The sequence below is a fragment of the Salarias fasciatus genome, chromosome 16 (genome assembly GCF_902148845.1).
Source record: "Salarias fasciatus chromosome 16, fSalaFa1.1, whole genome shotgun sequence".
Taxonomy (NCBI): Eukaryota; Metazoa; Chordata; class Actinopteri; order Blenniiformes; family Blenniidae; genus Salarias; species Salarias fasciatus.
The window spans coordinates 15315155-15326769 of NC_043760.1; positions in this window are offsets into that span (position 1 = coordinate 15315155).

Sequence of the window (11615 nt, forward strand, 5' to 3'; positions counted from 1 at the left end):
AAATTTTAGAACAGCATCTACTTCCACCGAGACATTGTTTATCCAGGAAAGGTCCTAAATATTGCAGGGAAAATGTGTCAGACTCCATCCATCAGCATGGCTCCAAGACTCCAGCCTGCCTGAAGACTTTCCATCAAGAGACGACAGTCGCTCCATCGTTCAACAGAAACAGGACAGAACTGGAACACAACTGGATTCATGACTTCATAGACTAACAGATAAGAGGAGATGCTACCCGATGATAAACATGAACCTTGTCCAATCTAATATGTTGCAATTCTTTGCGTCGTTTTGGTTTACAATTTCAGGATTTTAAATCCTTCTTTACACCGAGACTCTATCATGCCTTAAAGAGCTTTTAGCTCCATATTGTTCCAAGAGAACACTTGGTTACTCCCCATTCTTCTCCAATTTTTTTTTTTTTTTTTTGTTGCTTCATGCACCACACATCATCAACGAGTGAATGTTTGAAGTGTAGGTTGATCACTTTAATAGCTGAACTCTATATGAAGCCTCACATTGTTACAGCTACAGAGTGTGTTGCGGAAATAAGCTCAGACTTAAACAACTTCATTGCTGTGTTTACAGGTTGAACTTTTGTTACACGGCTCAGAAATAGTTCAAAGTGAAAAAGTAGGTGCAATGATGTAGAATGTAAATATTGACATTGGCCTGGGGAATTTATTCTCTGCTTTTCAGAAAGAGTATCATCAGCAAGCTGTCTCATGATCTACTGATGTTCACTGTTTGTATACCTTCAATATACTGTTTAATCATTACAATGAATTAAATGGAGCGACGATACAAACTTCTCTTCTGCCTCTTGCTACCTTTAGTCTGGGGCATGTACCCTCAGGGATGGAAACACAACTATTATTATCTTTATATAGCTTTTATTTAAAAAATCTAGATCTAAAAAAATCATTTATTGAAAAAATGATGTAAAACTGATTCGTTCTCTGATCTAGAATGAATCCACATGTAAATTCTTCCCACTAATAAAGTACCTCTCTAATTCTAACTCTCTAATGGAGTTAATAAATAGAAGTGAATCGTATTATAATGATTTTGCAGAATTGTTATACATCGTCAGTGGAGATGGAGAGTGGCATATCAGTTGGGGGGGCACAACTGGCTGTTCACAGTGGGCAGAGCCAGCTAAGTGACTCAGTAATGACGGTTCATCTTTCAGCACATACGCCATCGCCGAGGCTTCCCGCTGTGAGCAGCATCCTGCTGCGGCGATAACTGTTGATGCCGTGAAGCTGTCAGTGTGGCATTTTGTGGGTTTGAATAAGCTTTAAATAAAGACAGGTCAAATAATTAAAAAAAAAAACCTTACATTTACTTATCTGTGGTGTCACAATACAGAGGATGAACATAGAGAGATAGTTTTACTCAGAAAAGCACTCGTCATAGTACGATTTTACTCCAAAGCACTCAATTAATTCCTGAGCTCAACTGGTGGAAAAGGTCTTCCTCTTATGTTTTCTATTATATTTCTCAAGCAGGCTGTAGATGCTGCCTTACAAGGCTGCTGTGGTCGCTGAGCTCAGTCACTCCTCCCACACTGCTGAGACTTGAAGTGTGTGGAAACCAAGACAACAGCTCATCCGTAACCTCTTGATGTTTGACTCTCATTAAGTGTTCTGTACAATAATGCATGTTGCATTTCATTTATCAGTCAATGCTCCATAATGTATTATTGTTATTTGATTTTCAATGCAAACAGGTTGTGGCCCAGAAGTATTATTACTGGATTAAATGTGGTTCAAAGCAGCTATCAGGAGAAACGTTTTTTTATGTCAGTTTTATTTCTGTACTTTTTCTTGGATTGAAAGTTTGTATGCTATAAAACATTTAAATATAAATTGAAGTCTGGGCAAGGTTTTTCTTTCTTCAGTCTTTTCCCTATTTAGAGTCACTGCACTGTGGGGAAAAGTACTGCAAAACCTTAACAGAGAAAACACACAGAGGCAGACATTCACATCGTCATATCAAAGTTTATTCTTGGTCAAAAGGGAAACACAGGAAAATCTGGGGAATCAAAACTCAGAGGCCTAAACAGGGTACTGAGCAGGAACAAGCAGAATCCACCAGAAAAACAGAAGACAGGGACAGACTGACCAGACACAGCAGAAACCAAGGATAATGGAGGAGGAGGAAGACCAGAGGATCACATCAGAGCGGAGAGAAAGGATCCTGAACAGGCAGGGAGCAGAAGAGCAGACAACATCAGGGGAAAAACACAGTGTTGGTTTGCATTCAAATACAGGCAATTTTATGTCACCGATTTAATTATATCATGTTTTTGAAACGTTGAAGGAAACAAATGTATCTGGAAAAAAACTTACAAGTAGCCAGAGGAAAATGTTACTTTGGAATCAGGTGAAATGCAGCTTTTTTAAATGCTGCCACTGCACATGCACACCACAGCGGTGGTAGTAAATAGTTCTGCTCATGCATGACTAGATGGACAGTAACAACAACAGTGGCGGCGCCCACATTCGCCCCGTTTACCCACCATTGTCACTGTGTGCTGCTCTCTGCCATCGGTTTCACTGCTAAAACAACCAACAGCAACTCCCACCGTGTAGGAAATGTAATAACATTAGCTTCAGAAGTGAGGACATATATATATATATATATATATACTGTATATACATATAAAGATATCTACAAACATGCCATCAGCTCTAATCTGAATCCAGTTATTATGCATTTATGCAACCAGAGGGGGAGGCACACCTCGAAGCGCCATCACTTTGTATTTCCGCTCATTATCTGACCATGAATTAAGCGCAGAGGAGTTTGCTTATAAAATCATTTGTTTTTCATATTTCAAGAAGACGTCATGCGTGCCCTGAGCCTCCTGCTGTTATAGTCCTGACTGTTTTGCTCTGCCACCAAATACCAAACATTATTTAGTGTTTTCTCAAAAGTTGAGATATTCTACACTGTAATTTGTCACACACCCACCCACCTGCATTTCTGAGTTTATTCTGCCTTCAACCATTCTCAGCGGAGACAAAACTGGTCCACACTTCTCCTCACCTGCAAAACTTAGTTTCTTCTCTGTAAATTCTAAGATGATTATGTCATTGATACTGTTGTATCGATGAAATTCAGCTGAATTGACTCTAGAAGTTAAATAAATGTTGCATATTAAAAGGCTGAATTCGTGTGTAGCAGTGAAGTTGCCATTTACGCCTCTCTGTCTCTCTTATGTTTGATATTGCTGTCCACGAAGACAGAATAAACGGTATTGAACTTGTATATCTGTGGTCTGTCACTTTTATCAAAGGTTAAAAACTCCCCAGACATATTTCTTTGTTATTCTTCTTGCCCGCTGGTTTCCTGGAGCCGCCGTAGAGTTTGGTTCAACAAAGCAGCTCTGAACTTTTCTTTTTTCTGCCGTGGCTGTACTCACCCGCTGATTCTTTCTCTCCATATCAGTTTGTGGCTGCAGCTGCTGCACAAATCATTCCAACAGTGGGCCGCAGTTTGCTCACTGGGTCTGAAAAGCCAAGAGTTAGAACATAAACCTCACCTTCACTGAAAATCAAGGGTGATGTTTCTGATTGGACTTAAAGTGAATAAAAAAAAACCCCTCCAGTTTATACAATTCGAAAGCTTTGATGTTTTTCTTTAATATCAAAGGAAAAATGTAGGACAGAATTTTATTTATGTTTGCTTTGGACTGTGAGAAAAAGCAGTGAGAACATGCAAACTTCCAGAGATTCAAACCAATACAATTTTTGCTTTTATGCAACAGAGTTACTCCCTGCACCAACATGTCATTCAGTCCAACTGAATAAGGAGAATTGGATGATTAATATGCATTTTCTGCTTTTGTATGTGTTTATAAGAGACATTCAGTTTTAAGGTTTTATTTTCATTGTTTGATTATGACATAGAGTGTACATCATGTAGCATATAGTTCATCTCCTCAGATCTGCTGCTGCTTGAGCTCGTTTTATTTTTAAAAAGTTGTTGAAAACACCTTTTCTTTTACAGACTGAAGTAAATACTTATTCCTGGTAAGAAAAAGCACAATCACCAGTACAAATCTTGCCTCAAGCTAGAAGAACAGACTAATTTCAATCATTTCTGATCATGCTTGGAAGGCTGTCTTTGTCTGGTTTTTAAATTAAACTGAATAAAATATGCACTTACTATATGCAGTGATTATTCAAAATAATATTACTTCCCATCTAAGTTTTTAAATGCAAGTTTAAATATGTAGGTTCTGTCTTGTCTGACGGGGCGTTGCAGCAGCCTCTGCCCCTCCTGCCTCCCCTGCACGTCTTCGTACTACAAAACCAGGCTGGTTTCCTCGACTCCTGTGAAGATGCTGTGGTTTCTGGCATCGACAAATAAGCAGCGACACTTGCTGAACCATGTTTGTGCGACTGAGTGAGCACAACGCTCAGAGAATACCGTTGCGTTCTCAGTGGCATGTCGTGGAGTAACATCACGTGCTTAGAGCCGGGTCTCTCTGCAGAGCATTGCTCAGAACATCAGGCTGCATCCACCAACCTGATGAGAAAGGAGATGTGTCTCATGAGAGCGGGGTGCCGTCTGCGATTGCTCTGCGGTTCACTTCTGACGATCGCGTGAGAGCCTGCTGCGACACGTCGGACTCGGCATGGAACACTCGGACCAAACTGCTGCTTCACAGCCCACTGCACACACACACACACACACACACACACAAACAACGGTCACACCACTCCATGACTAGCATAACAATTCCCCACAGTCACAGCTCTTGCTCCTACACTAAATTTCTCCACATGGATCTTCGGGCCTTGGGTGTCAGTCAGTTTATTGGTAATTTACTGATTCACTTCTTGGTGGCACTCGAGTGTCACAGCAAGAGAATCCCCGGTTCAAGTCTGGGTTTGGGGGCCTTCCTCTGAGGAACTGCTTTTCCTTTGCATTCATGGGTTTTTCAAAGGCATTTAAGGTCGTCCAATAGTCCAGAAACAGATGTTTGAAGCTGACCGGTGGCTCTAAATTGCCTACAGGTGTGTAAGTGAGTGTGTCGTCAGCCTCTTTGTGCTTAATCTGTAATTGAGAGGTGACCTGTGCAGGGTGTAAATTACCTTTACCCACAGTTTAGACGACTCCAATCTGAGCGTCTCGAATTTAAATAAAGTAGTTCAAGAGGAATGGGCGGCTGGATGGATGATGGTGTTTTAAACAAATTCAACAACCGTTTCTCCACAAAACTCTGAGAAGTGAACTGTGGGATGTGTTCTGCTGCCCACACATCCCACCACCTGACAGGTGTCACTGTAACCAGATAGAACAAATTCAGCTCACCTCATCTGTGAAAGAGAAGAACACAAAGGAGAAGGGAACAGCAATCGGCAAAAAGTACATAGCTCTGACAGATTGTTGCTGTTTTGTCATTCCCGTCTCCACTGACTATAAGACAGGAACAGAGTTCCAAGAGTTAATGGGAGCAAGTTTTACTCTAAAGACATGAGTATTTTTTGCAAGTACACTGCGCATAACTAACTGTTGCTTTCATTTTTATGAAATTTAGACCATACAGTTCTGAAATTCTGTAGCGGTGGAGTCAATTCTGTTTTTTAATGCCTGAGAGACTTTGAAAACCCCATCTATCTGCCTATCGCTGGCAGTACTGCTTCAGTTAGATTTTGAAACTTCACAGGGGTGCTTACGGAGAATGTTCATCAGAAGTCAGATTACAAGACCGGATCTGACTCATGTCAAGATGACACAACTGGTTACTTTGTCCTCTAACCAGGTTTGTAGTTTAATTCAGCCTTACCCACAGTTGAATAAATCATTGCTTTTTGTGAGCCATAATTAGTGTTGGGGGTCATGCATTATAGCAGCGATATTGCATTTTAAGGTAATGAAGTTATACTTTGGAACAAAATCACTTCGCTGGACAATAGTAATGTGCTTTTCTGTGTTATTCAAGCTGTGCTTGCCTCTGTGTAAAGTTCAGATCTGTTTTAAGTCACGATTATTGTGCACTGCGGAGGAGGAAAGTGTTCAAGACTGAGTAGAAATGAGATGAAACTTTGCAGCTTCTGTAAAGAACAATGAGGTCCCTACTGATCACATGCACCCCGGTCCTTCTCAACACCCACTCTTAAACCAAATATACTGGTTTTAGCCTTTTTCTTCTGTAAAATAATAATATTTTTATGATTCATTAACTGGTTCAAGAGTTTGTGACTATAGGATATCACCGCTATAGCAGATATATGGTGAGAATTTCCCGTCTATGCATTTCCTGTTTCATTTTTACGGTTTTCAGTGCATTCGTGTTTTGATTTGATTGGATAAAACCACCGAGTAATCAGTAGTTCAAACACTTTTCAAATGCAGTGACTAGTAAAGGACTTTCTACAGAAGTAATGAGTGACTAGTAACATTTTGAGCAACTACCCCAACACTGGCCATAGTGCCTTTTTTCACTCCTTTATCGTGGTTGTTTTGTATTTTTAACTCTTCTACACTGGTAACAGGTTGGCATCAGGAGAGATTTGTTTTTTCCTGTTTATTGCCTCTTCCCGTTGTCCCTAACTGAATATTAGGATGCACCAAACAGCAGTCATGACGGATGAACCGATGTGAGGAGTTTGGACTTCCATGCAGTTTTATGTATAAATGATTGATGAAGTCGTCTCAGTGCAGTGAGAGTCGGTTCATCGAGTTTATTGTGAAGGGGGAATATGACATGCATGCAGACTACATGATTGGATTGTGTGTGGCCCTGCAGTGAAACTGATGAATAAATTAATCATGTAAAATTAATTAACATGCCAGACATTTCAATGAATTAAATTAATTGTCATTTATTAGTATGTGCTGCATCTTCGCAGAGAAACAAAGTTCATGTAACACGAGAAAACAAAATTGATTAAAAATATTTTTTAAAAGAGCAAATATTGACCTTAAAAATATTTCACCAATTGATTAATTACTAAGTAGCTCATTATATGAATGAGCTACAGTTGCTCAAAGTAGCTTCTTAGTTTATTGGTTCCTGACATCCATTAATTAACTCTACATAATTTGTTCACACGGTAAACTTTTGATGTTCATGCTGTAATATTTGAAATGAAATGATTGTGTGTGTGTGTGTGTGTGTGTCCCTCCTTCCCATTTGTTCACTCCCCAATTTGTTCTTTGTTCTTTGCTTGCTGATTTCTGGTTGTGTACATGTTTTTTTTTGTTGTTTTTTTCTCAGCTCTCGTACAGTGCTCTTCTTTTTGCCTCCTTTAGTTCACTCCTTTGGTTTTTCTGTTTATCTTTGCTGCTCAAGTTGGTTTGGCCAACATAAAAATCTTTAGTAGTTAATATGTATTTTATTGTGAAACTCAAGAGTGAGTTTTCAGTCATTTGCCTTGATTCACTCTGGATGTGTCGAGGTGGCAGCTCCGCTCTGTTCCAGTTTGAAATTGCAGACATTTGAAGTGTTTTGTCTGCAGGTGAAGCTGCAGCTGTTCGGGTTGAGATTTCTTCCCCCCTGAGGTGGAAAAATAATTTAGCAGACGGGCGGAAACGCTGGCCAGACCCCTGGGTGACTGAAGGAGTTCTGTTTCAGTGATGGCTGACAGTCAGCAGTCAGTTATTGGTCAGTCGTCCAGGTGAGAAGAGCTGAACCAAAAGGCATTTTGAATCTGAAGCTGCAGAAAGGCCTGCCTCTCGTGGAAGGTGTGTTTGCTGCTCAAGCCAAACTTGTCAAAGTTTGTACTCTCCTTAGCTGAATGTGAAAAGTTTGCTCAACTCACCTGTTTTCAGTGATTTGTAATCAGTGCAGACAAGAAAATAGGCTTCAACTTGCTTTTCAAACATGATTTTATCCCATAAACTTTCAGATTTCTCATTTGACAGTCTCTAAACCCTCCATCTATTCATCCTCTGATCCTGGCTTACTGAAAACGAAGGCCGATAAGATTCATAACTCACAGGCATCTTAGAGCTAGGAAAATCAATAAGGTACTGTGTTAAGAGTGTCAACTTCGACCAGATCTGGTTTTTCATCCTGAATTAGCAGTCTGCGGATTCTAGTATACATTCAGTAAAATCAAAGCAGTTCCTTCAGAGAGCATTTAGTCTTTTTAACAATGCTGAACTAAATTTAACAGGCACTTTGTACTTTGTGTCCAGATCAGAGCAGCACTGTATTGTTACTTTGGGCTAAGAAGGAGCGGCCCTGATGGCTTTATCAGCTCAAGGCTTGTTTGTTTAGTCAAAAGGGAGCTGATGAAATGTCTGAACACTGGTGTCAGAGACACCCAGACTGCAAACACAGTCTGCGACTTAAAAATCTGCATCATTGTGGAAACTCACCTGTGAACGGTGCCTGCAGAGTTGGGACGCCTGTTGCCATTAGCGCTATTTTGGAGGTCTTCAGGATGCAAAACCTTCCATGAATGACAAGTAAAAGAAGTTAATTCACGGGCTTTGTTGGATATTACACATGAACGCCGCCTTTAACAAAAATAGGGCACTTTGCATACAAAAAGATTCTCATTTCCTGCACCTTCACTCTGATCATCAAAGTCATTTTCTAGTTATATTTGCACCGTTGCAAATAGATGTACTTGAGAATTTCTCTTTTATATCATTCAATACTCGTAATTCAGAGGGTATTATGATTTTGTATTCTACTGAAGATTCCAGTTTTAGCATTAGGCTACTTCAAAATATACCTAAAGTATGTTTTCCTCATTTTGAATGTCGCCTTGGCTTTGCATTGATAATATGAGCTAACAATGGTTCTCATTCAACTCACTGTTGAACATGTTCTCTTGCAGAAGCAATGACTGTATCCATTTATGAAGGCAGACCTTCTTTTGAGCTCAAGGTTGACCTTCATTATTTTACAGAAATAACTTTACATAACTCACATTTCATTTCATTTATATACAGCCAGTGGTTTATTTGCAGCTTTCATATTCATGAAAGGACAGTTTTGTGGTTTCAACTACCATGAATCATCACAATTACCTACAACATGGAGCTGCACCAATCCCTGGGCTGTGAGATTTCTAATAAAAAACGCAGTAAAAACAATAATACCACAAAATCAAGCATGAAGCATAAAGATAGTTTTAATTTAAACAGGAAGCAATCTCCATAAAAACCAAACTCAGACGTGACAGCCAATGTCCTTGTGGATGGTAATGAGACAAAAAAAAACCTCAAAAACTACGAGGATTAGAGTGATTATTGGACCTGAAAACTTTTCTCTGGGAACAATCATAGGCTGAAAAAGTACAGAAATTGGAGAGAAGGGAAAGATCAGATATAACAGGCAAGACAGATATATACATAATAACACTTGAGGCCATCTTACACTGGATGCAGAACAGATCCGGAACGGATACGCAGCGGAACATTACGTCACACAGCAGGAGCTCCAAGCATAGACATATGGTACAAGAATTCACCCCCATTGTAATTAACAGCTGTATTTTCAGATCCGGAGCTCCACAGTGGAGCTTAATAACCACAAATCAACACTCTTAAAGCAAAATTCTGCTCGAACATTCGGTTTGAGGATAATTCTCCATCAGAACTGTCATTCAGTGTTTATTACATGTCAAAGGTTAATTAAAGCTCTGAACTGTTGGTGGACGTTTCGGATGAGTTTATCTCAGAATGGCTCAGTCAGAGACAGGCCTCCAGAGTCCAGGCCCCATGGGGTCACAGTCTCACAGTATTGAAAATCCACTGAGCAATGCTTGATATTCCAAAAGCAAGACTATCTGTTATGTTCACCGGAAAAAAAAACAAAGGCCGGATTAGACTTTAGAAGTGAAAAGGAATGAGCTCTTCATAAGCTGATATCACAGTCTCATCCCAGCACAGTCTACCATGCTTTATTAGATGCTCCTATTGAGGATCCTATTATATATTTATGGCTTTGAGAGAAATGGCAGCACTAATAATAAGAGATACGTTTATCTATCTTGCATCCAGTTATGAGAGTTTTCAGCAGGTGGTATAAAGTCCACATCCTTTTAAATATATTTACAAACCTTAAGTGCATCAGGTCCTCAGTTTGGCTTCATGAGCAACACGGAAATTGAAAACTTTTAGACCTTCAAATAGAAAAAAGAAGCCCTTTAAGCCATGTTGGAAAACCTCATCTTTTATGACTCACAGTCTGAATCAGACTAGAAAATTTGAATCATTATCATAGTTTAAACCATTTGCCGGTTTGCTATATAAAGCATGTCAAAAGAGCTTCCTCTCGAACATTTTACCTAGAAAAAAAAAAACATTTGTTTTCTATCTGGAGTTACCAGGAAATCTGAATGGACTCATATGAGTCAATGAGTGTGACTCATTGAACATTTCACAGCTTCATCCATTCACGCTGTTTAAACCATGGACATAAATGCAGGCCGGTGAACACCCCTGTTTCCATGACTACTAAAAGCGTCCAAACCGCCGTCGCCATTGTGCTACAGAACGCTCTTTAGCACTCAGCGTCAACGTGGTCACAGAGTGTTCTCCCCCCGACAGCCTGCGTTACAAGTCAAGAAATCTTCCATCGGATACATTAATGTGTCCAACAAGAGAAGGCGGTCCCCTTTGCAGATGTAATGTTTGTGTTTTGGAGCTCGAATCTGCTCTCTGACCTAAAGAACAAGCCCAGACAGGACATGTACATGCACTACTTTCTACTGCAGAGATCAATATGGAATCTGTAGTTGCATCTGTTCTAGTGAAGATGGAGAGAGCGCCAGTGCAGGCCATGCTGAATGTACCAACCCGAGGGGCGTAGCTGTGACCCATCCATCCATCCCATCCATCCGTCTGCATCCATCCATCATCCCCAGTGCCCACTAACGTAGCTGATCCCAGCAGACAACGTGCAAATGGGAATGCAGGTCACACGGTGAACAGGTCGTCAAAGTATCACAAGGCTGACCCTTTACTCTTACGACAAGTCTGAATCCATTAATAACCTAATTTAACCAGGGCCTTACACTGTGGGAAGAATGTAGAGCGTGTGAAGAAAACCCACGCAGACAAGAGAACATGAAAACGTCACCCTGGGATTAATCCAGGATATCTTTGCTGCAGACTGGCGACCTGTCCAAGGTGCACCCCGCCCTCGCCCACAGCAGCTGGGATTGGCTCCAGCCACCCGCAATCCTGAAAAGGACAAACGGCAGAAAATGGATGGATGGATGGATTTTTTTGCTGTTACTGGAGTGCTCGCTATTTCTCCACCTTGTTGTTCAAAGCTGTGAAAATAAGTATTTTTGTTGTTTTCCAAGGTCTTTTTTCTCCTTTATGGCCCGTTTATTGACCTGTACTCTGTCTGTACTCGTCCTTGTGTTTACCACAGAGCATATTAGAATCCACCACTCTGTTTTGGGGTTTCCCCACAGTAGTTTCACTATATTTCATTTTAACAATAGACATTTGAAAGAAGAAAAACATTTGATTTTAGATATACTAGAAAACTAAACTGGATTGCAAACTTTCTTCACAGTGAGGATGTGGCTGTTGAAACGTCAGGCATAATAATGGTGAAGAGTTTCTAAGAGCCCCGAGGCAGCTGCTGCTTCATTTGCTGATGGCGTTGCATATTTCCATGAGGA